Source organism: Adiantum capillus-veneris, chromosome 30 (assembly GCF_014529385.1).
Source record: "Adiantum capillus-veneris isolate H3 chromosome 30, ASM1452938v2, whole genome shotgun sequence".
NCBI classification, from domain to species: domain Eukaryota; kingdom Viridiplantae; phylum Streptophyta; class Polypodiopsida; order Polypodiales; family Pteridaceae; genus Adiantum; species Adiantum capillus-veneris.
The window spans coordinates 83,548,550-83,576,447 of NC_140960.1; positions in this window are offsets into that span (position 1 = coordinate 83,548,550).

Sequence of the window (27,898 nt, forward strand, 5' to 3'; positions counted from 1 at the left end):
TGTACACACCTATTACATGCCAAATTTCAAGTATGTGCCAAAATGGTCAATTATAACTTGGAAAATTGCCAAAAAACGCAAAGAAGTCCTTGCAAGCCAGTTTCTAAGGTATGAGTCACATTTTTTTAATCCAAATCACCTCATATCACATACACAAGGTCTATACCATGCTAAGAACCAAGTTGTACCAAAAAATATTCATTTCGATGAAAAAGTTAATAATTGCGATTAATTACTTTTGGCCAAAATGGAGAAATTTTGCAACGTTGCCATCATGGGACCAAAGTACATGATGTCCTAAGCCCACTAGCCAAGTTTGAACAAATTTGGAGCTCAAGATCTCAAAATTCCTTCACATCTACTGTTTTAGAGACCTAAAGCCTAAATCTAGCACCATTTTCATCCTGTGCACCCAAATGAGCCCATATTTCACTCAGAGTATCTACTTGGTATGTACTTCAAGCCTATAATGTCGAATTTGCAAAAAGTTGAGAAAATTACTCACCTATAAATAATTGCAATTATTTACTTTTGTTGCAATTTTTTATTTGGACTTTATAATTTTGACCTTTACATGTTTTTATGCATCTATGCATGTTCAAAAATTGATTTGAAGCAAATTGGACTCAATTTGTCAGCAATACAGACTAAGGACATTTCAAAGAAGAATCTGCCAAATTTACTAACTTTGACACTCTATTCACTTAACAAGAGCCATGCAAGCGACAGAGAAGGCCAAGAAGAGGGTCTCGCAAAAGGAGAAGCTGCAAGAGCTACCACCATACCAACTGGACCCTAGTTCAGTCAAAACTGCCAAAGCTACTTATCTGACAAGAGAACAGTTGGAGGAGAACAGCACCACGGTGTTCACAGGTAGAATTAAAAGCGAAGATGGACATCAGGTAGAACTGCAACTTCTACCCAAAGAAGTCTATGATGTCGCCATAAAGCCCGAGAAAAAAGAAGCCAACCGAAGGCTGGGGCTCAGAGAGTTTTATGAACAAGAGCCATGTGGTGTGGATTTCCAAAAAGCTTTTGAGCTCTTGTCCACAATCAAGGAAGATGGAACAGCCCAGATCTCCGACTAGCAAGGGCACAAGGTAGACGTTGTGATTACAAAAGAGATAGTCGCAAAAACTATCAAACTGCCAAGAAGGAATGACAATGAGGACAAGAGATAGAAAAACTGCAGAACCTTCACCAAGGAAACCGCTACTGCCACTGATAGCCGTTTTTCGGCTCTCCGTAATTGCCATAGTGAGTTACTCCACCCTACCAAAATCACCTAAACACTGTGGCTATTTTTACCTTTTCATTGTACATAGGCGTGCGTGAGTTAAGGGGCTTTTCCCATATCTTCTTAAAACCCTCAGTTAGCTAGTCATTGGGCTAGTTGAGCCAAAAAAATTAAAAAAAAAAGATATGTTAGGACCCATTTGTGTGTAAATATTTCATTGTATATAGGGCCTAAATATAAAGAATTTTCATAATTATTTTGGTATTTATTTAAATATTTCTACCTAGGTACGTGTTATTTGCCTATGTATGTTATGTACATTGACTCACCATTACCACAATTTTCTTACCATTTTGCATGCTCTTTATTCCTTATAAAAATATCTTCCCACAAGCTTCTCTTATTTTTGATGTGAATCCACTCCTAAGAAAAAACCTCAAAAATACTTTCCACCATCAGTCATTGCCTTTCACTAAATTCCTATTTCTTACAGGTATTATTTCTTACCTCTTATAAATAAATATACATCAAAAAAAAAATGAGGGCCCTCCTCATTTGATTCCCTATATTTTCATATATTTATTTTTTTTATATTTATAGCCCACACTATTCTAGATTCCACAAATTGTTTATATATACTAGCCTGTCTTTTTTCATCATATCCATGTATTATATTTGTGCATGCTCCACAACCATGCACATTTTTAAACCCCTAGGAATCAATTATGTCATGCTCTCATGCAAGGAGGGGCTCCCCTTTGGAGCCATATGCAAATTCAACAAAAGGGGGGCCACTGAAGACCTTTTGTGAAGAAAAAACAGGTCTTTTGGTAGGATTTTTAATATCCATCTCCACTCCGAATTTGAAGCGGTGGTCAAAAGAGAAAATGTGGACCAAGAGCTGAATAAGCACCTCAAACATTTTGGTGATTTTTGGAGCAACCACCTGTGAGCTATGAGTTTTTGAGTGGACCCCAGTCTGCCCACTTTTCTCACAAGTATCCCATAGTCTTCTCTCACCTCTTTCCACAATTCTACACACACACACACACATTTCTCTCAATACCTCACTCAAACCTGCACCTTCAATGGTTTCCCTCACCTTCTTCACCATTAACCTCTCCTCTTACTCCCATAGCTCTCATATGAGCTCCACATGTATATACTCCAGCTCTATGCCTCTTTCTATTATCTCCAAAGTACAATTCCATCTTACCCCTTCTCTATATACATGAAATTCAGCATGTAAACCATGCTTAAACTCTGCAAATCAAGAGATCTCATCAACAAAATTATCATTTTCATCGCGATAATCAACCTTGGCGGCGGTGGCGTAAAGAAGAGAAGACAAAGAAGAAGATCGATAGTCATTTTGAGGACCTACACAAGTAAGTCCTTCTTCAAGCTTCACCATCACAAGGATTTCCTCACTTCATTCAACCATCCACCCCATTCTACCCATTGTAATTATAACTTTCTAGTGATTACTAACACTAACCACTAACATACTAACACAAAATAACCATTGACCTAACCATAAAAGACACCTCACCTCAAGATGTGTATAGTAACTCTCTCTCTCTCTCTCTCTCTCTCTCTCTCTCTCTCTCTCTCTCTCCTTACTTACTTTCACCTTATCTACCATCAATAATGCTCTCTTTTGAGCCCACACCCATGACTCAAGCAGACAAAGAAGGCCCGCAGTGTTTTGATATTCAAAAAAATCATAATCTTGATTTGTGAGCTTGTAAATTAGGATTTCCAATAATCTTTATGAGGGGTCTCCAACCTATAAATAGGCCCCTCTCCTTCTTGTAAAACAACCTCCAATATCTCACATAGCACTCCAATACTCTATGCGTGAGGAGAGACTTAGGTGTAGAAACCACTTGTGAGCTTCACTCTTGGTGTGAGAGAAACTTTCAAGCTACACATTGCAAGTGAGAGAGCGTGAGTTCCACAAATCTCAAAACCACTATTTTATATGCTCCTTCATCATCAATAAATTGAGGTTTGGTGCATCAAAGGCGTGATTCGACGTTCAAATCTTCGTCCTTCCATTTGTGCAATACGGTTTGGTGAATTCAAGGTGACTTGTGTATTTTGAGTTTTTATCGGTTGATCTTGATTTTAGAAAGTGTTTTAGTGTGTTTTTCATTGCCAATTTTGTGTCCATTGTAAGAGGGTATTGTGGTGAGAGGTCTCCCACACCCTAAGACAGTGTGTGTGTGTGTGTGTGTGTTTTGGCAATGTTTAGCAATCACTAAGCATTGAGTGAGTTTTGTACAAGCTCTACGATAGCATCATAATGAACCATCTCCATTTGCAAACCACAAATAAGGTATTACGCAAGATCCTTTCCTCTCTCTCTTCCCTTTGCTCTATCTCTCTCTGGTCCATTTTATGTGTGTCTTGGTGTGAGGTTGCTTGTGTGTGTTGTGTGGTGCATCTTCTTGGTTGTGCCAAAATCTCTCTTGCGTCCTAGTTCGCATACCATAACTAGGTGGTGCCCTTTCACTTCTTTGGCTGTGGGTTTGTTGTTGTTGTTTCTGTGCTTGTGGTTGCCCCAGCCCCAATTGAGCAGCACGGGACCCTTGAGGGGTGTTTAGAGGTCGCCTCTCTTGTTGCCCGCCCCGGATTGCCTCAATTTTGGTGCCCCCATGGAGGATGGCTTGTATATTTTTTTGTAGGATCAACCTTTAGAATAGTCAAGTAGTTTGCATGAATCACAAGAATTTGTATGATCCTTTCATTCCCATCGCAAGACAAAAGGTTCACATAATTGTTAGTACTAAGTTTTAATTTCAACGTGTAATTCGTAGAATTCTAGGTCCTCTTAGGTTGGCCGAGATAAACGCTTCAGTAAATCCTTTTATTTTGCCTCTCATTAGGTACGACCTTAGTTTGGACGTCTTTTTTTTTGTTTTGTTTTAAGCATTAGGTCATGCATAGACAATGGATAATGGCCCAGGAATAGAGGTTTTCCCCTTCCATTTCACTCCACATATTAGAATAAACATTGCAATTAGTAGAAAAATCCATTTTCAACAACGTATGGTGTTCATGTTTGGTGCCCAAAGAGTAGGAGAAATTCTCGCATCACCAAACCATGTCATCCTGCCTCTTATTGATTATCATAGGTCGTTTGATGTGAATATCTTTATTTTGTTGTAGAATAGATTCCAAGCTAGAAAACATTATTGTGTATATCTTTTTAATAAAGAAAAACAAAAACGTGCGTTACTTTGAAATCAATTCAATGGAAAGCCAACGCCAAATGTCTGGGTATCCTCTTTTCTTTGGAGATCCTGGAGAGGATGTAGAATTACGTTTAGCGAATTTCAAGATGTCTTGTCGTATCAAGAGGATAGTAACTGATCAAGAACGTGTAGAAATGTTTGAGGTAGTCCTTAGGAAAGATGCGAGCACTTGGTTTGACTCTTTGCCTGAGGAAGTTAAAGGGAATTATAGTGAAGTTGTGAACCATTTCAAGAGATACTTCTTTGATCCTCAAAACACTCAAAAGCTATGGCAAGACATTGTTTCTCACAAACAAAAAGACTTAGATGACTACTACATGTATAAATAAGAGTCTCTACGTCTTTGGGCTGTATGGGTAAGAAATGACGCTAACCCTAGTGATGGTGCAGAGTTCCTAAAGAAGGAGAGGTTCATAGCCGGTCTCTTTCCCACACTCAAGATAAAAGTTGAGGCGGGTTCACCTGCTACCTTTGACGCAGCTGAAACTAGAGCTATTGAGAAGTATAGGAAACTCAAGTGCCTAAGAGGAGAGGTTCCAATAGAGGGTCCTAGACCTAAGGTAAAATTACAAGCATCAACATCCAGAGAGATTCTGGAGGTAACAGTAGAGGTAATTGAAAAGTTAAATGAATCCTTAAGTAACTTGTCAATTCACCTTGCACAAGCTGTAGGTCCTAAGGGACAAGAAAAGAAGTCAGAAGAGCGAGATCCACCACAACCTAGGAGAGTCTTGCAATGTTGGAATTGCGGAGAGTCTGGACATGGGATGTATAATTGTCCTTGGCCCCGTGGAGAGCCTTGGAGACCTAACTTGAATTACCCAATGATGAATGTAGGTGATGGAACTAGTCAACAACCATGGCTTCTACAAAGGCCAAACGGAGCAAGACTACCTCCACGAGGAGTGGAAAGAGTTCCACCTTTGCCAGATCCAAATGTGCATGTGGTAGAGGTGACAAATTCCAATGAGGTGGACATGGAAGCAAATGGCATTAAGCGTGGCCGTGGAAAAGGTAAAAAGAAAGAAGGAGTCATGTCACAAAGTGACCATGGACGAGAAAAGAAGGCAAAGGAGACCAAGGAAACAAAAAGGACTCGATGTCGTATCAACCTCTAAGACTTCCCCCTTGGACATGGTATGGCTCCGTACAACTTGTTGGAAGACATGAGAGGTAAGGGTCCTGATATCTCATGGCTTAGGAGAAAGGTCAAAGAGAGTGTGCCTGTTGTAAAAATTGCACAAGCTGAAATGAATGAGGACATTACACCTGTGCTAGATTGTTACTTAAAAGGGAGATTGGTTAGGAAAGGTCTAGTGGATGGGGATGCACAAATTTGCATCATGACAGAGGGACTCATGCAAAGACTAGGCATGCACATCCATGAGACACCTGAAATCAAAGTCAAGATGGCAAACAATAGCAAGGCTAGGTGTGTAGGCATTTGTAAAAATGTCTTTGTAGAGGCCTTTGGCATTAAGAAGGCGGTGGATTTTTATGTTATGTCGACCAAGGGAAGTGGTTATCCGTTTATCCTAGGAAGACCATGGCTAATGAAAATGCGAGCTTTGCAGGATTGGGAGAGTGGAAAATTAATTTGCAGGAACGACAATCATAAGAAGGTTGTCTTTGACATGAAGGAGAAACGGCAAGAGGAGCTCCATGAAGACTCATTTCAAAGTGAGACGGAAGAAGATTGGACTGATAACACTTCAGAAGAAGAAAGTAGCGGCAGCATTACTGAAGAGGAGTCTTCCATCGAAGTCATGGGGATAAGGTTTAAGCCAACCAACCAAGAGACCTCTTGTCAAGGTTTGGAGGAGATAGGTTCCCAAGAGAACCAAAATGTGGAAGATGAAGGAATGTTAGAAGGTATGTTGTCTACAACACTTACAAAGGATGAAAGAGAGGATTTCAAAGGTGTGTTAAGGAAATTTCCTAAGCTTTTTGCTAAAGACTACATCGACGTGCGTGGAGTAGATGATGTTCAACACAAGATTGAGCTAAAGCCAGAGGCCAAACCTAAAGCTCAAAAGCTACAAAGGCTAGGAGTCATCAAGGAGCAGGCTCTACTCAAGGAAGTAAGAAAGCTTCTAGCAGCGGGTTTCATTTATCCAGTAGAGAATTCAGAGTGGGTCTCTTCCGTTGTTGTCACTCCCAAGAAAAACGGGAAGTGGAGGGTGTGTGTGGATTACCGTCCGCTCAATGAGGCAACAAAAAGAGATCACTTTCCCCTCCCATTTCAGGATGAGATACTAAATGAGGTAGCTGGTCATGAGAAGTACACTGTGTGTGATGGCTACTCAGGTTACTTTCAAATAGGGATTGCATTGGAGGACCAATTGAAAACAACCTTCATCACTCCTTGGGGTTGTTATGCTTTTAGAGTCATGCCATTTGGCCTGCAAAATGCTCCTGCAACTTTCCAACGTTTCATGAACATGGTGTTTCAAGCATTCTTTGGAAAGTCAATTAGGGTGTTCATTGATGATTTCTGCATTTATAGCTCAAAATCATTGCATCTACAAAGGGTAGAAGAAGGATTGAAGAAGCTTTATGACATGGGAGGTCAACTCAACCCGGACAAGTGCCACATAGGTGAGGATGAAGTGATCTTTCTCGGTCACAAGGTTTCCTATAAAGGCATTGAGGTGGATCCCTCAAAGGCAAAGGCTCTTATTGAGCTCCCATCACCGGAGAGTCTTAAGGAGGTCATCTCTTTCATTCAGAAGGTAAAGTATATGTCACGCTTCATTCACTTAGCCTCGGAGTTACTTCACCCTTTGCAAAAGTTGACACAACAAGTCGAGTTTGTTTGGTCTGATGAGCTTGAAGAATATTTTTGTAACATTAAAGTCATTTTGTCAGAGCTACCAACACTCATGCCTCCTTGTTGGAAGTACACATTCTTTGTTAGCTCTAGTGTTGGGAAGAAAACAATTGGTGCAATTTTATTACAACAAGATCCCCACAGTACCAGGATGCGACCCATCTACTTTGCTAGTAGGGTCATGAATACTTTGGAGAGAGGCTACACAGAAGCAGAACTCATGATGCTTTCTTTCATGTTTGCAATGAGAAAGTTTAGATCCTACCTGCTACCAAAACCTTTTGTAATTCTCACTGCAGAAAATTTGTTTCCTTGGGTGTCATCTCAAATGAATCTTAGCACTAGGATAAAAAAGTGGATTATGGAATTGCAAGAGTTCCAATACTCTTTCAAGGTAGAAGATAGTGTGCGTGCACAATTGGCAGGGATCCTTACTTATAGGGTACATGAGAAGGAGATTAAGGTGCCTGAAGTAAATACCCTACCATTGCCACCACCTAAAAGTATTCCTAATGCTTTTACCTTGTTCTTTGATGGAGCTTTTCGATGAGTCACAGGAAAATCAGGGGGAGGGCTAGTATTGCTCAACCCAAGTGGAGAGGTGTTCATGAAAGAGAAGGTCAATCTACCAGGTTCAACTAGCAACAATGAAGCAAAATACGACACACTACTTCATGGTTTGAAGATGTGCATTGGCCAAGGGATACAACGTCTCATGGTAAAGGGAGATGCACTTCTCATTGTTAAACAGATTTTAGGCATTTGGGCATGCAAGAATGAAAGCCTCAGGACAAAGGTTCATGCCATTCGTAGGTTGTTTAATCAGTTTGAAGAAGTGCAACTATATCATATTCCTAGGAAACAAAATGAAGATGCCGATTTACTTGCACAACAAGCATTTACATGTGTTGAGAAAGAAGTACAGGTCATCATGGTGGCAACAGTTGTCAAGAAACCAAGATACCAGAGGTTGGAGTCATTGGCTCCCATTATTGGCTACATCTTGGAGGGCGAGTTTCCACAAGACTTCACTAAAGCTCAGAAGAAGAGACTCATGAAGAAGGCAAGTTTCTATCTCTTCCTAGAAGGTTCCCTCTATCAAAGAGGGAAGGATCAAGTGTGCAGAAGAGTACCAACTATCGAGGAAATTCCAGCCATTCTAAAAGGTTTGCATGAAGAAGCATGTGGTGGTCATTTTTCCCAAGAATTAACTGTAAAGAAGATTTTTCTTGCGGGGTATGTTTGGCCAAGCTTGCATGTGGATGTTCAACATTGGTGTAAAAGCTGTCACAATTGTCAGATAAATGGAAATAGAAGGTTGGTGCATGGCCCGAGGCAAATAGTGCTTGCAAATGGACCCTTTGAAAAATGGGGCATTGATGTTATGGGTCCTCTGCCTAGAACAAAGAATGGTAAACTCTACATTCTAGTGGATGTGGACTACATGACTAGGTGGGTAGAGGCTCAAAGTGTGGCAAGGGTAAATGGGAAAATAGTGAGCAAGTTTGTCTACACTAATATTTGTTGTAGATTTGGCACACCTCTAGAGATTGTTTCGGATAATGGTCCGAGGTTCAAGAAGGGTTTATTCACAGAAGTTTGTGAAGAGCTTCATATTCTAAATTGTCATATCACACCATACTACCCACAGTAAAATGGTTTGGTAGAGAAGGCTAATGGTGTCATTGCAGGAATCATTAGAAAGATGATGCAAAACAAGACAAAATTATGGGATGACTTCTTGGATGGTGCTTTGTGGGCATATCGAACCACATATAGGGAAGCCACGGAGTTCACACCATTTCACTTGGTCTATGGTCAAGAGGCTTTGCAGCCTATCGAGCTCAACATCCCAACAATACGGCTTCATGGCAAAGGTGCACAAGATGATCAAGAGGTATGGATGGATCGACTTCTTACACCAGTGGATCTTGAGTGGAAAAGAGAAGCAGCCTATGAGTGTTACAAGAGGAAAGCTACACAGGCGAAGGAGAAGCTTGACAAGAAACTGAAGGACAAAGGCATCAATGAAGGAGATCTTGTGCTAAGGTATGACAATCGACTCGATAATCGTTTTGCTGCCAAGTTTAAAGCTAGGTGGCAGGGGCCATACATAGTCAAAAAGGCTTTCAACTGAAGTTACTATCAACTTATGGACTTGAATGGTAAAGAGCACTCCAGGAAGGTAAATGGGTATCGCTTGAAGCCCTATTTGAGTTGCCTTCTACCAAAGGATCTACCAAAGATCTGTCAAAGGGCAGCTATCTCATGTAAATACTGTTTCATGAAGCATGAGTGTAACTCGAGCCAAGATGCCAAGGGGCCAAACAATGAAGATGTCGTCAAGGACTCAGCACTCTCTTTGGAAAAGATGCTCTATGATGGTACATGAATATACCATCATCCTGGGGGAGGGCTAATGATAGCCGTTTTTCGGCTCTCCGTAATTTCCATAGTGAGTTACTCCACCCTACCAAAATCGCCTAAACACTGTAGCTATTTTTACCTTTTCATTGTATATAGGCGTGCGTGAGTTAAGGGGCTTTTCCCATATCTTCTTAAAACCCTCAGTTAGCTAGTCATTGGGTTAGTTGAGCCAAAAAAATTAAAAAAATAAGATATATTCTAGCCCATTTGTGTGTAAATATTTCATTGTATATAGGGCCTAAATATAAGGAATTTTCATAATTATTCTGGTATTTATTTAAATATTTCTACCTAGGTGTGTGTCATTTGCCTATGTATGCTATGTACATTGACTCACCATTACCACAATTTTCTTACCATTTTGCATGCTCTTTATTCCTTATAAAAATATCTTCACACAAGCTTCTCTTATTTTTTACGTGAATCCACTCCTAAGAAAAAACCTCAAAAATACTTTCCACCATCAGTCATTGCCTTTCACTAAATTCCTATTTCTTACAGGTATTATTTCTTACCTCTTGTAAATAAATATACATCAAAAAAAACAAATAAGGGCCCTCCTCATTTGATTCCCTATATTTTCATATATATATATATATATTTATTTATAGCCCACACTATTCTAAATTCCATAAATTGTTTAGATATACTAGCCTGTCTTTTTTCATCATATCCATGTATTATATTTGTGCATAATCCACAACCATGCACATTTTCAAACCCCTAGGAATCAATTATGTCATGCTCTCATGCAAGGAGGGGCTCCCCTTTGGAGCCATATGCAAATTCAACAAAAGGGGGGCCACTGAAGACTTCTTGTGAAGAAAAAACAGGTCTTTTGGTGGGATTTTTAATATCCATCTCCACTCCGAAATTGAAGCGGTGGTCAAAAGAGAAAATGTGGACCAAGAGCTGAATAAGCACCTCAAACATTTTGGTGATTTTTGGAGCAACCACCAGTGAGCTATGAGTTTCTGAGTGGAGCCCAGTCTGCCCACTTTTCTCACAAGTAGCCCATAGTCTTCTCTCACCTCTTTCCACACTTCTACACACACACACACACATTTCTCTCAATCCCTCACTCAAAACTGCACCTTCAATGGTTTCCCTCACCTTCTTCACCATTAACCTCTCCTCTTACTCCCATAGCTCTCATATGAGCTCCACATGTACATACACCACCTCTATTATCTCCAAAGTACAATTCCATCTTACCCCTTCTCTATATACATGAAATTCAGCATGTAAACCATGCTTAAACTCTGCAAATCAAGAGATCTCATCAACAAAATTATCATTTTCATCGCGATAATCAACCTTGGCAGCGGTGGCATAAAGAAGAGAAGACAAAGAAGAAGATCGATAGTCATTTTGAGAACCTACACAAGTAAGTCCTTCTTCAAGCTTCACCATCACAAGGATTTTCGCACTTCATTCAACCATCTTACTTCAAAAATCCACCCCATTCTACCCATTGTAATTATAACTTTCTAGTGATTACTAACACTAACCAATAACATACCAACACAAAATAGCCATTGACCTAACCATAAAAGACACCTCACCTCAAGACATGTGTATAGTAACTCTCTCTCTCTCTCTCTCTCTCTCTCTCTCTCTCTCTCTCTCTCTCTCTCTCTCTCTCTCTCCTTACTTACTTTCACCTTATCTACCATCAATAATGCTCTCTTTTGAGCCCACACCCATGACTCAAGCAGACAAAGAAGGCCCGCAGTGTTTTGATATTCAAAAAAATCATAATCTTGATTTGTGAGCTTGTAAATAAGGATTTCCAATAATCTTTATGAGGGGTCTCCAACCTATAAATAGGCCCCTCTCCTTCTTGTAAAACAACCTCCAATATCTCACATAGCACCCCAACACTCTATGCGTGAGGAGAGACTTAGGTGTAGCAACCACTTGTGAGCTTCACTCTTGGTGTGAGAGAAGCTTTCAAGCTACACATTACAAGTGAGAGAGCGTGAGTACCAAAAATCTCAAAACCACTATTTTATATGCTCCTTCATCATCAATAAATTGAGGTTTGGTGCATCAAAGGCGTGATTCGACGTTCAAATCTTCGTCCTTCCATTTGTGCAATACGGTTTGGTGAATTCAAGGTGACTTGTGTATTTTGAGTTTTTATCGGTTGATCTTGATTTTAGAAAGTGTTTTAGTGTGTTTTTCATTGCCAATTTTGTGTCCATTGTAAGAGGGTATTATGGTGAGAGGTCTCCCACACCCTAAGACAGTGTGTGTGTGTGTGTTTTGGCAATGTTTAGCAATCACTAAGCATTGAGTGAGTTTTGTACAAGTTCTACGATAGCATCATAACGAACCATCTCCATTTGTAAGTCACAAATAAGGTATTACGCAAGATCCTTTCCTCTCTCTCTTCCCTTTGCTCAAGCTCTCTTTGGTACATTTTATGTGTGTCTTGGTGTGAGGTTGCTTGTGTGTGTTGTGTGGTGCATCTTCTTGGTTGTGCCAAAGTCTCTCTTGCGTCCTAGTTCGCATACCATAACTAGGTGGTGCCCTTTCACTTGTTTGGCTGTGGGTTTGTTGTTGTTGTTTCTGTGCTTGTGGTTTCCCCAGCCCCAATTAAGCAGCACGAGAGCCTTGAGGGGTTTAGAGGTCGCCTCTCTTGTTGCCCGCCCCGGACCGCCTCACCACATTTGTCGATCTCATCCAGAAAAAGGTGGAAGAATCTACAAGATTATACCACCAACACTTCCACTTCCTCGCCAAGAGACCCCCAAGGTACACGACACCCAATTATGAAGTTGCAACCACTTTTACACAAGTTCTAAAGTTGACAACCATGCAACCAATAGACCACGCATAGTACGTGATGTCCACACTAAAGGGGACAAAGAAAGAGGTTCTCACAAGAATTGCCTACCATGCTATCGGCATGGCAGACAACTTGCCACATGCCCCAGATCAGAACACTTGGATCCTGTCTACACAACCTTCCCCTCGAGCCACAAGATCTACCAAGAGAACATACATATCTGATGACGAATCTGCCGAGATCTCTCTAGAACGGAATAGCAGTGAAAGATCCGACAATGAGGAAAAAAGAGTCTGAAGGGAAGATATGAAAAGAAAAACCGTAGTAGCACATCAAGAGGAGCCACAACAGAAGCAGGCAATATTTGAGCAAGAAAAGAACTCCTATGAACGCAGTCACCAAGCTCAAGGCAAGGACCCTGCAAAGTGGGTACCTATAAACGTCAAAGGGCCAAGAACAAAGCACAATGCTAGGAAAGAGGCCGAAGACCCCATAGAGTTATTGGAAAAAATGTATCAGAAGGCAAAAGCATTGAAGCTGAAAGAAGCCCAAGAAGTAGAACAAAAAGCTAAAGAGGTGGTAGAGCAACAAAAACAAGCAAAAGAAGCAACTGCACAAGGAGAATCCCAGCATGAACAAGGGGACATTTCTCCCCGACCTTCCTCACCTGCTACAGAACAGCATGACCACCCCATGCCAAGTCCACCACCATCACCAGCAGATAGAACCACAAAAACTGAGCCCACTAAGGAAATAAAGCCTGAACAGAAAGACGCAGCAGAAACTGCACAACAGGCATCCACTACTCAGGATCAAGCTAAAGCAAAGGAACCGGAGCCGTAAAGGGCAGCAAGTCCTGCACGAGAGGAGACCACAAAGTTTGAACAAAAGAATAGGATTCAAAAGAAACCCCTTCTTCCTCCACATAGCACAAAACGGCCGAGGCATCCACGAAGCCTCAAGATGACAAAGCAGAAGAAGGCCAACCACAGTTTCAAGGGCAAGAACAACCAGCTGCCACGACACCGCCGAGAGAGTCACAAAGAGACTGTAAGACATCTAGGCAGCTCACAAGAAATGAGGATTGGCAATCCAATGATGAGGTAATCCTGCAAGTCAACAAATATGCAAGACAAATGCAGGATATTACGAAAAGACTCCGAATAGTAGCACTTAGCCGCAGCACAAAGACTAAAGAACTGGAGATGGTGATTGACGCTCTCCAAGGAGAGTTAGAAGACAGATTAGATGTCATCACCGATCTACAAAAACAAGTGCAAGAATTGAAAGCTGAAGTTGAATAACACCAGCTAGCACGAGACAAACAGCAAAATAGGATGGAGGAGTTAGGTGAACTGCTCATGAAGTTGACAGATGCTTGCAAAGCCAAAGATGAACAACTGACAGAGGTTACCAACAAACTTCTAACTACAACTCTATCAGTTTAGAAGATTCAAGTGCAGCTAGATGTAGTGAACGCCTCCCTACGATAATCAGAGCAGAGGATAAATGATCTGGCAACTTTTTTGCAACAAATACGAGAAAATCCCGCAATATCCTCGATCAAAGGGACAGATGAAGGGTACAAAGCACTAGAAAAAAATAACAAAGACCTCGAGCTAGAGCTAAAACTGGAGCAGTCTCAACGCAAAGACCTGGCATTAATGTGGGTGCAACGAGAAGAAGAGCTGCTAAAAGAAATAACCGAGCTTAAAAGAGTCAATCAGCTGTTGTTGAGAGATAGACGGCCAAGAAACGCATGAAGAAGCAAGAACATCAGAACACCATAGATAGATATTCCTCTGTTTCTTTGGCTGAGATGGAAACACAGCTAGTAGAAGGGCTAGGTGGCAAAGAGGATTTCAGAGTACCATTAACCGAAGTAGATGAAGTGCCAATGGTCCAGCTGTCAAAAGCTGAGGAAGATGCACTTAAAGAGAAGATTACCCAGGAGGTGGATGAGCAGTGGAAAGCAGCGATGGATTGGGAGTTGAGAGTTCTTCACTCCGTCAATGTTACTCAACTCACTCCCAATCAAATCAATGTTCAATGGCATTAGCAATCCCTGCCATATCCTTTGATAAAGGTGGAGTTGCTCCAAGTCAAAGAGAGGCTTTACAAAGACATGCAAGTAGAAGGTACAGATGAAGACCACCCCAAGTGGAGACTGAGTTTGTTGAAGAAGAATCCAGGATACCTAATTCTATTCACAAGATCACTTGTGAAACTTCAAAAGGATCCCACTTTTTGTCATGTACCAATAGTAAGGACCTGGCAAGCACATGAGGCAATAATGAAGAAGCAGCCAACATGGTTGAACTACCCAAGATTGCCAGGTCCAGAAAAGGGATCACCAACAGAAGAATACAGGGTGAAAACCCTAACGGGCACCATGACATTCTTCAAAAGTCTACCTGATCTGTCATGTGCAATGCTTTATAAAATATGTCATATGTTGCTCACCTGCATCGAAGTTTTTCATGAGCCAGAGCAAGTAGGCACCCCGTGGATGTCATTCCTCGAGGGAAATAAAGATTTATGCTACGATCTTAGTGGTCAACCTTCCGAAGAAGTCCTCTATGGCTTCTACCCCCAATGCATGTTCTTACCTTCACATAATATGTTGGCGTTTGAGAAAGCGTTCTACACAGGGTTCTTCACTTGGCAAACAAAGATTTTTGGGCCAGTGATCAGCAACTTGACTTGAAGATTTGTAGGCTACTCCGCAATTGAGCTTAAAAACAGAGTCACTATGCAGTTTTTGTAGGTGCCCGATAAAGAGAGAAAGATCAAGCACGAAAAGGCTTTAAATGCACTTAAAGACCGCCTCGCCTATTGTCAACTCGAAGACTATTTCAGCCCATAAAGCTATGTCAAGGGACGACATAGGCAAGGAGGGGGGGAATGTTAGCAGCAAGCTAACTTGGATACCATTTTTTGAAGCTCTCATTGTAAAAACACTTATTATTTTGATAAATTGGGAATACTCTAACTCCTATTTTACATATAAATCTTTGTAATTGATGAGCCAAGGCTACAAGCTTATAGATTGTATCAACTTTTCATTACCCATCTTTATTTAGAGCTCTGAGATTATTAGTTTTGACCACCAAAAAACTTGGCTAAGATATAAAAGCCTATTTTTGTAAGTTATTTTTAAGTTTTGGATAATGAAATACACAGCGTGAGCTAACGGCGCTCACTTCTCTCCTTCTCACGCTTCCTACTCCCTGCCTGGTTGTCACATTGCAGTCGTGTTTGCTGCATTGCAATCGCAGGTAAGAGCTCTACACATTGACGTAAGCATTTCACAGTATTTCGTAGCTTTTGGCGTCGTCGACTCGCGGCCTAATTTCATCATAAGTAGGAACTTACACTTCAAAATAAAAAACTAAGCATAGGCGGGGTATTGAGGCATCATTGCTAAGCATTTAGATGCATTCTAGATCGAAACCAACTAGGTCAAAAATCTACCTGTTAATAATAGCGATTTTTGCACTTGACCTAAAGTGGGATTTGAGACCATAAGCATGTGTGATTAGGTCTTATATACTTGTCCTAGAAGTTTCGTTACGTTTGGATGTCATTTGATGCTGTAATGGATGTGATTTGTTTGCCGATGAGCGATTCGCTTTTGGTGATTTCAGTCACTTAAGTGTAGCTTGAGTTAGATGCGAGTTGTTTGTTGTTTTCCAAGATATTGACAACCTCTTGTAGCCTCTATGCACTAGTCGAGTCAACTTCGTCCCATGGATTGACAATTTAATCGTGGTTCTCGCTAAATCTGCAATAAGATAGAAGTCAGGTTAGACACCCGTATCACACACACAATAGTTGCACAAAACCAATTTAATCATTAGATCAATCACTCAACTTACTTTTCCAGACACACTCAATGCACAGCAAGGCTAAGTGAGGGGAAGATCGTCCCTCATCTTTAAGTAGAAGACCCTCCAGTTGAGTTTAAGTTAAGACATTTGTAGGTTGAGCTTGCAAAATCAGCACGTAATCCAAGTGTGCAGGCGACACAGGTCCCATATTATGCATGCATAAGCCTACGGCAATGGCATTGGGGGGGGGGGGGGGAGAGCGAGAGAGAGAGAGAGAGAGAGAGAGAATATGGGGATCAGAGATAGAATTGTAAATCAATAGGCAAGGAGGAAGCCAGCTGAGAGCATCCCATCACGCTCCGGGGGAGAGATACATTCAAGGGAGTGTACTCGATTATGCTAGGGTTATTAACCCTTTGAGAGTAAGTTTTTAGGGAGTGTTCCCACAACTACAAAATAACAATTCTAATCCCACTGTGTTTGGGGGTGATTTCCACCAAATGTATATTGCTCAAAGAGCTATACTTAAGCCAGGATAATACAAGATAAGGTACAACTTATTAGGAGAGCAATAGGTTATAAGCATCAAGTGGAAGGTCCTTTAAAGGATAGGGCTAAAAAACTTTACGACAGGACTTCTTATATATAGGATAGGCCAAATAAGAATGTTTAATGGTTACTTCCTCCTAAAGCAAACCAACCCCAAAAATTTACTTAATTTGAGATAGTGCAAGAAGGGGTTTGGCCCCAGAGGAGAGCTACAGTTTTAAAGCCTCCAATGGAAGGTCTTTCAATGAACAGGGTCAGGTCCAAGTTAGTACTATAGTTTACAAGTTTGAGACAGAAGTTTCAAGGTATAAGATAGGCCAATAGTAAACCACAGATGAAAGTGGTGTGTGTGTGTGTGTGTGTGTGTGTGTGTGTGTGTGTGTGTGTGTGTGTGTGAGAGAGAGAGAGAGAGAGAGATGGAGCTACCTTTTCCCCCTCCATTTTCCACGCACACATCGAGTCATGACACCAGTCATGAGAGGTATGATTTCTACCTATTGCACTACTGTTCTATCAAGTTGCATGTTAAAAAAACTACGTAGAAACCCTGGTGGGGACTTGGCCCACAAAGCACCACCCAAGTCATTACTCTTGCCACGATTGACCAAATCCTGCCAAAATTTATACATAGGTTGCTCTTGAGTCTACTAACCAACCCCAAGCTTCAGAAACACAACTCAAAAACCCTGTGTAGAAAAACACGTTTTATTCCTAAGTTAGATGACCACCAAACTTTACCAATTGTTCACGAGCATGAAGACTACCAGCTTTTTTGAAGGGGTATCAATAATAACATGGTAAGTGATGGTCTAACATCAAGAGAGCTTCATCTTCAAAGAAAATTTCAAATTGTTTTAAATCATGCAAATGACATTGTGTTGCACTGTATCAAGCAATAGCCTATGGTCCAGTCTAGACAATGGAGGATCTTTCAAAGATTATAATTTCCTAAAAGTATGTTAATGCCACCCAACTACCTTGGTAACACCTCAAATGGGTCTTTAGGAAGTATATAATCATGCTAAGATGTTTACATGATAGAAAAATTTCTTCTTTGTGCTAGGTAGGGAAAAAATGTAATTTTTTTTCTCCCATAGTTTTTTGGCAGCCCACTAAATTTTGATGGTAATCAGGTTCTTCATCACATTAAGAAATCACTATACAAGAATATTTTCAAGCATTGGTTACTATTTTTCCATACTTTGAATTTTCACCTAATAGAGAGTCTAAAATTAGCCTAAATCTTGTATGAAGTTCCACCTTCAAGATAGAGGTGGTTAAACTTCCTTGTAGCATCATGGAAAACATGCCCACATCCCATGAAGTCCATCAAAGTTGAAATCTCCAAGCTATGGAAAAAGATGTGTTTTTTCTCACAAAGTCTGATCACAAGCCAAACTAGGTTTTCAACTTGATAGCTATTTTGGCAAGAGCCTGTAGACCACCTTTATGACTTCAAAACCCCAAAGACTCGTAGCTCTTGTGAATAAAGCCCAAAGGACCTATATTTGATACTAAAATCTTAGTTTCTATTTAAATTATTCATCCACTTTTCATCATTTTTGTATGAGAGCCTATTCCTATAGTATACATCAAGCCCATGAAGTCAGAATCCAAAAAACCTTGCTATCCATCACAGCTAAGGAAAAAATGTGTTTTTTTCTTCATCTTGAATGAAAGAAAATTCTTTTCAATTTTTGTGAATTCCTCTTGAATTTTGCATGGTTCATATAAACATCTAAGTAAGATTGGGAACCAACAAGTCCAACAAATTCTTGGAGGCCTGAAAATTGAAAACTTAGCTCTGATGGTTTACTGAGATGCAATTAATTTACATGAGCTATGAAATTTGAGACCAAATTGAAAGAGAAAGACTGGAGTCTGAAGGTGGTGTCGTCTACAAAGCTATTTAACATCAAGGAGCACGAGATAATATGGTGATGCTATCCATGATACGAAGAGAAGCTTACAACCTCTCCAGAAGATTGCCAGTAGAAGAAGCTCTTGAGAAGATAGATCTATTGAACTACTTCCAATTGCCGTTGCTAGCGGGATGGAAAAACGCGCAATGCCTCTATAATCACCCGACACACACTCTTGGGATAATACACACACACTATCGGGCACCACTCGGCTTACACAACCCACCTGGCCAAGACAAGGAACACACGGATGGAGTGAGACGAGAGAGATTATCTTTTTCTCAAGTATTTCATTGTCCACACTTCATTTTACCCCTTGGGCACCTTTGGCCTTTTGATTGACCTCAAACGGACCCCGAAAAGGCCAAAAAATGGCCACGCAGTGCATTTTTGTCACCCTTCTATATCCATCCGCACACCTAGCACTCAACTTTTTCCAATAATGCATCCCGCAATCACGTGAAGTGGCCCCCAAATATAGTTCTCATGATTACCTTTTTGCATAATCATCACAAGGAAACATTCCCGTTGTGTCTTCACTTATCCACGTGCAAGTCTTGACCCCGTTCAACCTCTTGATGCCACTAGATGCCATCTGAGACACCTGCATACCTCATGGCATCATCCCACTGATAGCTTCCTCGAGAATTTTTACACTCTACCACCTCCTCATTATTATAGAAAAACACACTGATACTGGTGACGATGAGATTCGATGTACTACGTACACGCTATCCTACATGTACACATGTGGGCCCCATGTAACCACCTGGCTTTGGAAAATGGGAAATCCTTTATTTGATGCACCATGCATGTGTATTTACATATGTACAATCACTTATTCCAAAAAACTCCTAACATAAATACCATGCGGCATGGACATTCAGAGAGCTCATGAGCTGTATAAAAGCATTGAACAAGATAGTATTGCTGAAATACCACATTGGATAATATAAAGTTCCAAGTGCTAAATCACCACAAGGATGATAGCTAAGGCATTACACTTATCAGATGAATGTACTTCCATGAAGGGAAAAAAGGAACTAGAAGCTGAAGTCTTTGTAATAACGAAAGGAGTAGCGGCCACATTTTCAACAAGATATGCCAAGAAGCTGAGCTGCCTACTTGAATAATCATGCAGTTCTTCTTGATTGATGCTAGGAGACCAGTTTTCTATACAATGCTCAACCATATGGTGGCTACACCATATACCTAGGCCTACCAGCAACAAGTAATGGTTAATCATGCCCAATATATCTTGGAGCTCCTAACCAAGAAGAAGAAGAATGAAAAGTTAGCATATCTCAAAGCTTTAGAGATACTTACAAATCTCTCTCTCTCTCTCTCTCTCTCTCTCTCTCTCTCTCTCTCTCTCTCTCTCTCTCTCTCTCTCTCTCTCTCTCTCTCTCTCTCTCTCTCTCTCTCTCTCTCTCTGTGTGTGTGTGTGTGTGTGTGTGTGTGTGTGTGTGTGTGTGTGTGTGTGTGTGTGTGTGTGTGTGTGTGTGTGTGTGTGTGTGTGTGTGTGTGTGTGTGTGTGTGTGTGTGTGTGTGTGTGTGTGTGTGAAGATCTTACACCCACTCAACACAAACAAAAAAAGGAACTTCAAAAGATACGTGAAGCACGCACAACAAGAAAATGGGCAGTTTATCAAGGAGGTAAAGCCTTTATCTAGGAGTTTCGAACTCCTAAGGCAACCTCCCTCTCACTTGTCCCTTCTTAGGTTCGTTCTTGTTCTTTTTTATATAATCCCTCGTTTGACCCTGAGTCTTTAACTAAGATGTATATGATAGCCCGATCTATTGTAATGTTTTGTTTTTGGTCCCATAGGTCATATATGACCTCCGTGGATGATAATATAATCTATCTATCTATGTCTATATCTCTCTCTCTCTCTCTCTCTCTCTCTCTCTCTCTCTCTCTCTCTCTCTCTCTCTCTCTCTCTCTCTCTCTCTCTCTCTCTCTCTCTCTCTCTCTCTCTCTCTCTCTCTCTCTGTTGTGTGGTTGTGCACAACGAAAGACACACACACGTATGATGCGGATCGATACACACATAGTGTTGACCTGCACACACATTATCAATACAAGCACGCATGCACACAAAATTTAGAGAAATTTGGAATAAAAACTTTTTTATCAATTAACTATTAGATTAGTGAAACTAATTAAATTGTCAAGGATTTTTTTTCTTTTTTTGATTAATCATAGTTGTCTTGAGTATTAATATAAAACTCAAAACTTGATTTTATTAAACATCCTGCAATTATTAGAAAAACATCAGATTCTTAGCACTAGGAACACATCCTGGGGTGATAGCAGAGCAAGCGCGAGGAGTAGCAGTAGCGGTAGGGGTAAAACAAGGGGTAGTAGGGGATGGTTTGGTAGCTTGTGCCACAGGGAGGCTAATAGTAGAATAATTGGCAGAGGATTCAGAGGGTGAGAATACTGGGTTCCAAGGGGGGGGTAGTAGGTGGCTGAGTTAAGTATCTCAGTTTTTGACCCTTCTTCGGTCCACCTCTACCTTGGTCAACCCATCCTCTCTTGCCATGCCTAGAGTCAGAGCTAGACTCTCTGGTAGGCAACACAGCTTTTTGAAGAAAGGCTTCCATCTCATTATTTGGAGCATCAAGAGGGGTTTGTTGGAATAAAGCAGCTTGTTTGATGTATAATTTGAGCCTTTCCCTCTACATATGGTGAATGAGAAGTGCTTTGATTCCTTCTTGTCTTTCAGTAGACACCCATTTTAGGAATTTTAGGGTGGAATTCTTCAAAGAATGAGCTGGAAAAAATGAAGCAACTTTAAACATTACTAGCCATAGAGCATGATCAAACCAAAGAATGTTGTCGTCTCTGCATTGGTCTCCTTCACCATTGAGATCACAACCACATTTGATGAAGGGATGGTGAATGTTCCATAGCTGTGTAGTATAGCTAGGGTCCCTCCCAGTTAGGGATATAACACCTTTAACTCCTAAGACACACCCAAGATTGATGGTGCATTGCTATGTCTCAAACTGCACCATGGTGAAGGGACATCTAATAAGATAGGACTCAATGATATTTGAAGAATTCCACCCATCCGGCTTGCATTTCAACTTGTAAACCCACTTCGTATGAATGGCCTTTTTTTCGGGAGGAAAATCACATAAAGTCCATGTGTCATTTTCTATAAGTGCATCATATTCTAATTGCATGGCAGCCATCCAATTTTTTGAATTATGTGCTTCATCAAAAGACAAAGGTTCCTCTACATCACACAAGCTAGAAATAGCCAAAGCATAACAATTTGATGCATAAGATTCATGGAAAGAACGTGAACGGGTACAACTAGACAAAGGTTCATCCAATTTATTGTCACACAAAGTATGCACTAGACATTTTGACATACCTCTAGCTTGCTCATTCTCAGTTGTTCCACATCAAGTACATCATGTACATCTGCATCAGCAATGGGTTGATTTGCAGCATTTTCTAAAACCGCCATAGATAGTACATTTGCCTTATTTGAATTTACATACAAGCTTCCACCACTAAAAAGAGGCAAAAAACTATCATAAATGTCGTGTGAGCTTACATTATTGTCTCTGGTACATGACAGCAAAGACTGAACAGAATTTTCCACAAACACAACATCACGTTAAACCAAGATATGCTTTGTTTGTGGATGGTATAACCTATAACCTTTTCTTTCAATACTATAACCCAAAAAATGCATTTGATAGCCTTATCCTCCAATTTTTCTGTTTCATTTGTGGCACCAAAGTATAAGCCAAACAGACCAAAATGTGCATATGATCAACAGATGGCTTTCTATTATTCCATGCTTTATATGGAGTCATAGACTACAAAAATTTTGTAGGACACCTATTAAGTACATAAGTAGCACACATGATAGCCTCAATCCAAAACGCATGTGGCAAAGCTTGACTCTTGACCATACAACATTCCATCTCCATAAGCAACCTGTTTTTCCTTTTAGGAACACCATTTTGTTGAGGTATATGGCACTGTAGATTGGTGTTTTATCCCATGACTAGCCAGAAATTCATTAAATTCATGAGACACATACTCCCCCCTCGATCGGAACAGAGGGTGCCCATAGTACATCTAGAGACATTTTGAGCCATAAGCAAAAACTTCTTGAAGCACATAAACACTTTGGAGTTAGCTTCAAGTAGATACACCCATGCATTCCTAGAGTAATTATCAATGAAAGTCATGAAGGAAAGGTAATTGCTCAAGGATGGAGTTTGCATGGGCTCACAAACATCACTATGCACAAGCTGCAACCTACATGTAGCCCTTATTGAACCATCTTTTGGACACTTTGAATGTTGCATCTTACCCAAAATATAGCCTTCACAAACATGCTTCACGGGTGCTTCAAGAGGCAAAAAAGAAGCAAGCATATTAGATTTTTGCAAAGGCAACAAACTAGCAAAATTCAGATGCCCAAAACGTGCATTCCAATGTTTTGCATCTTAAACAGCCCTTGAATCCACAATTGCATTTGCAAAATTTTGCTCACACTTGTCATACAAAGTGAGCTTATACATCCCACGACATAAAATGCCAGATGCAACAATTTCATCACCAAAAATCGGATCATGAACTGTACATTTTTCATCCAAAAAATTCACAAGCAAGACCAAGTCTAGTAAGTACAGATATAGACAAAAGGTTCTTTTTTATCCTAGGTACATACAGTGCATCAACAAGTGTGAAAGAGCTTCCATTTTCAGCAGTCAACACAATCTTTCCAACTCCCTTAATTGGATAAGAGGCATTATTAGCACAAGTGATTGTATTCCCGTGAGAAACATCTTCAAGGGAGGTAAACAAGTCATGATGAAAGGTAATGTGCTTTGTAGCAGCACTGTCAAAGTACCACACATGAGCATAGGTAGCAAAATTGACATACATGCATCATGGATGGAAGGATCATAAGTGCACTCTGCACTAAAAGCCCATTTTGCATATACATCTCCTTTCATAGAAGTCTCTACAATAGCTACACTTGTAGTGGAACCAGCCTCTTTTGCCTTCAATTTTGGACATTTCTTGATCAAGTGATCATTAGCCTTAGAAGATATTCAAACTCGGAGACACTCAGTCTCTCCTTAGCAAAGGTCCATAATACTTTTTGGCATAGAAAGTCAGTATTTTTAGGGGCTTTATCAATAGCAAAAATGTAGCAATTATTGGTCCATTCTTGTATCTCAACCATGGTTTTTGTTGTAGCCCAGTCTATTTATGGGGAAAGCCAAAAATGGGGCAACTTCCTGACCTTCTAAGTGAAAAGATCACAAATGATGTGAATTATGTCAAGTTTGACATTTTTCTCTAGTTGGAGTTGCTCAACTAGCCCCACAAAATAGTTAAGTAATGTGGTTGGTGCTAGATTAGGGTTAAGAGATTTTTGAGGTACGTGGTTGAGTCCCATGGAAATCAAGGATCGGATGAACAAATTTTCAATGAAACTAAGATCCATGGTTCATAAATGACAACCAAAACTTCCAAAATCTATACAAAACCAAACATGATTCCCAAAGAGGCAAGGAGGGCAAAAAAAGACATCCTTGATAGGATCCAAATACTTCCAATTAAACACTCTACTACACAAAAGATGTTGAATCCCAAACTTAGCATTAAAAGCATCTACAATAATAATTTCAGGTGGGTATACATCAAGAAGATTATTGATAAAAAGGCATTGGACAAAAAGTAAGTTACTAGGGTTTGGAGTATGGCTAAACGATATTCTCCCATAGTGGTTGACCAATACCTACCAAAAATCAAATTTCAAGTAAGGATTCCGCATCTCCCTCTAGTAAAACATCTAGCTTTACCCCTCAAAAAGTAGTTAGATGAATTCGGAGTTAGTAGGGAAGGGTAGGATCCACTAGAAGAGAAGTAAGAGAATTAGTCTCTTTAGGGAAGGGGTAGTTTCTTGTTCCATACAATGGTTTATCATACTTTGGATAACCTTAATCTTAACCTTAACCTTAACCTTAATCCCCAAAAAGATACTGCTATAAGAAGAAAGGAAAGTATCGGGTTCATCTACTTTAATTTCTTTGAGTACATCCAGCATCATGTTTCTAAAGTGCATAAAGGCAATATAAACAAGAACCAATTGTTGAGCTTGGTCACCTAACCAAGAGTAAAATAAGGACAAATGAAACTTGCTTTGGGAAGATAAGCTCCAGATGGTTGATCACATTCCAATTGGCATGGTCAAACCACATGATACTAGACTCACACGGGGCCCTACTCTCCAAGAACTAACAAGCACACGTGATGTATAGTCTATAGACATTCTAGATAGGGTGAAAATAATATTCAATTGTGGCTTTAAAAAACACCATATCTCTGTTGGGGGTCCCATTGTTGCAATAGCTCCAATGACCAAAAAAATTATCAATCCGAAAGGATGAGCTACCCCAGCTAGGGCATGGAAATGCTCACACGATTAGTGAGCTAATTGTGGCAACACAAATGGTTAACTCTATGAGGTGAGCTTCTCGGCCTATGGAGGAACTAAGCCACAATGAAGGGAAATCTCCATATCCACTTCTCTTCACCTCTAATCAACCCAATCACACACACTACGATTGCAAGATGCACACAACATTAATCCTATCAATCGCAAGCACACACACATAGATCTATTGAGCACCACACTCCAATCAAACCTACATGCACACACAAGCAAAAGAGGGAAATCACACAAGATTAGAGAGGGATTAACCACTAATTAGTTAAGATCTAGTTAATTTAAGCATCATAGGCAATCATAAGAAGTATGAGAGAGGCATAGTGAAAGAGAATGAATCATTGATTAGTATTAATCAAGTCTCATGAGCAAGGAGAAGCTCAAGGACTCCATATCCACACACCTCAAGAGCTCTCACCAAAGAGTGCTCTCAACAAATGAGCTTGAGAACCCTAATTTCTTTTACACACTTCCTTATATAACTAGGGTAAAAATATGCAATGTCCGGGTGCCCAAGGCCTTTAGGGCTCACCACTTACAGAATCTGCTACCTAGGCACAATAAGTGACCTATTCTTTACAACTTGGAACTCCCATTGAGCCCGTAACACATTAAAATATTACAATGGCTTGAAATAATTCAGGAACTTACAATACGTGACCATTTTGGGCAAATATGGGAAATGTGTAACTCCAATCTTTACTGCTTCTTTGCATTCATCATCGATGTGCATTTGTACGTCTTCGGTCTTTAGCAGCTTTTGTTAAAAACTGACGTTGACTTAGTTAACATTCCCCCCTTTCGATTTTAGTGCCCGTCCTTGGGCATTGTTGAAAAATGTCCGTGGACACTGTGGAAGGTTTTTGATTGGTTGTTGATGGGATTACCCATTATTTTTTTGTCACCTAGTTTGTCCTGAGTAATCTCTAGAATACTCTCGATGTTGTCTGCAACCATATTGCAATTTGCTTCTTTATCTAGTAGAGCATTGCATCTGACACTTGCTCCTTTCGTACTGTTGAGAACTACAGCTATTCTCCTTGTTGGTTCTATTGAAGATCTCTGCCCTGCTTTTGCCATGGTCTCATCTTGATCTAAATGTGTCTCTATGGAAGGTAGCTTGAGACTTTGTTTTTCAATTTGACTTACATCAGCTGATTCAACTGGCAATGTCTGGATCTTTGGACTTCCTGTTGTTTCTTGGTTGTCTACAACCTTGGTCTTCTTTACTTCTGGCTTTGGTGGCATTCCCTGCCAATAGCTATCGTGGTTGCCCTTTGCTCTGTTTGATCTGCACTTGCTATTACCTGATTTTCTTTAAGCTCTTTTGAAGTTTTGTTTGATGGAGACGAATCATCTTCAATAAGATCTTCCATTTGAATTGTGCTTGAGGACTTTGTCCGCTGGCGACCAGTCTTGGTCTTCATTTGTTGTCTGTGATGATTGCAGCTTGTTTGCATTCTGCATTTCTAACATCTTCTGGGCCATTGGCATTCCCATTATGATGTCCTCTGGCATATCTTTTTTTGTGATCACATGAAATTGAGCTATGATCATCTTTGAACTTACTTCAATGGTGGTGGAAATGATTCCCTAGCATTCTGCTTGTTTGTCTTCTAATATGCTCACAAATTCAGGAGCATCTTCTAGCTGTGGTTGGCCACATCTTTTCCAAGTGCCAAAAGACATGAGGTTCTTGTCTAGTTGAAAATCTAGCTTTACTTCTCTTGACAACTTTTCTTCGTTTTCACCAACAATGTTGCACTTGATTGTCTCAAGATTTGTGTCTGAATTGACTTCTTTTACTGTGGCAGCATCCTTTGGTTGAGCTTTTTCTGCATTTTCTTTGCTTTGACCACCTGCTTTCGTTGATGTCGACTCCTTTGGCAGTAATACTCCACCTTTTTGCAATTGTTGAGCATTTCCTGGCTGCATATGAGTAACCTTTGACCTTAATAGATCCATTGTAATTTCTGGAAAAATTTGTCTCTTCGAAGGAGATTTTGGTGGTGACCTTTGTGTAGCTTTTTGGACTTTAGCTCCCATTGACTTTGACTTTTTTGTCACCTGTTCTGGCCGCTTAAGGCTTTGCATCATCTTCAGATAGTCTTTGACTTCAGTCGGGCCATCCATATGGGTTCGTACAAGGTCATGACCTTGCTGATATTCATTACCATGTGCATCTTGGTATGCATATGTGAGCTTGATCACATGTAACTTTTTGAACACTATTGGATTTGTCGGCTTTTGACTTTGACTTGTGGAGATCAACTGAAACTTTTATCCTTGATGATCTTCATAGAGGTATTTGTCTGTTGATTCTGATGGAATCTGGGTCAATTGGAAACTTCCAACAACCATATGATCTTTCAATGGTTTTTGATTTGAAGGGGTCTGTTGGCTAGAAGCTCTAGGGCTTCTAACTGGTGTAGCATTTCCTGGTACATAAGCCGAGCTTGATGGATTTACAGCTCCCCCCTTCCTAGGGTGATCACTATAGCCTACTTCATTGTAAGAGTTCAAAAGTGTTTGGCTCTGATTTAGTCTCACCTTTT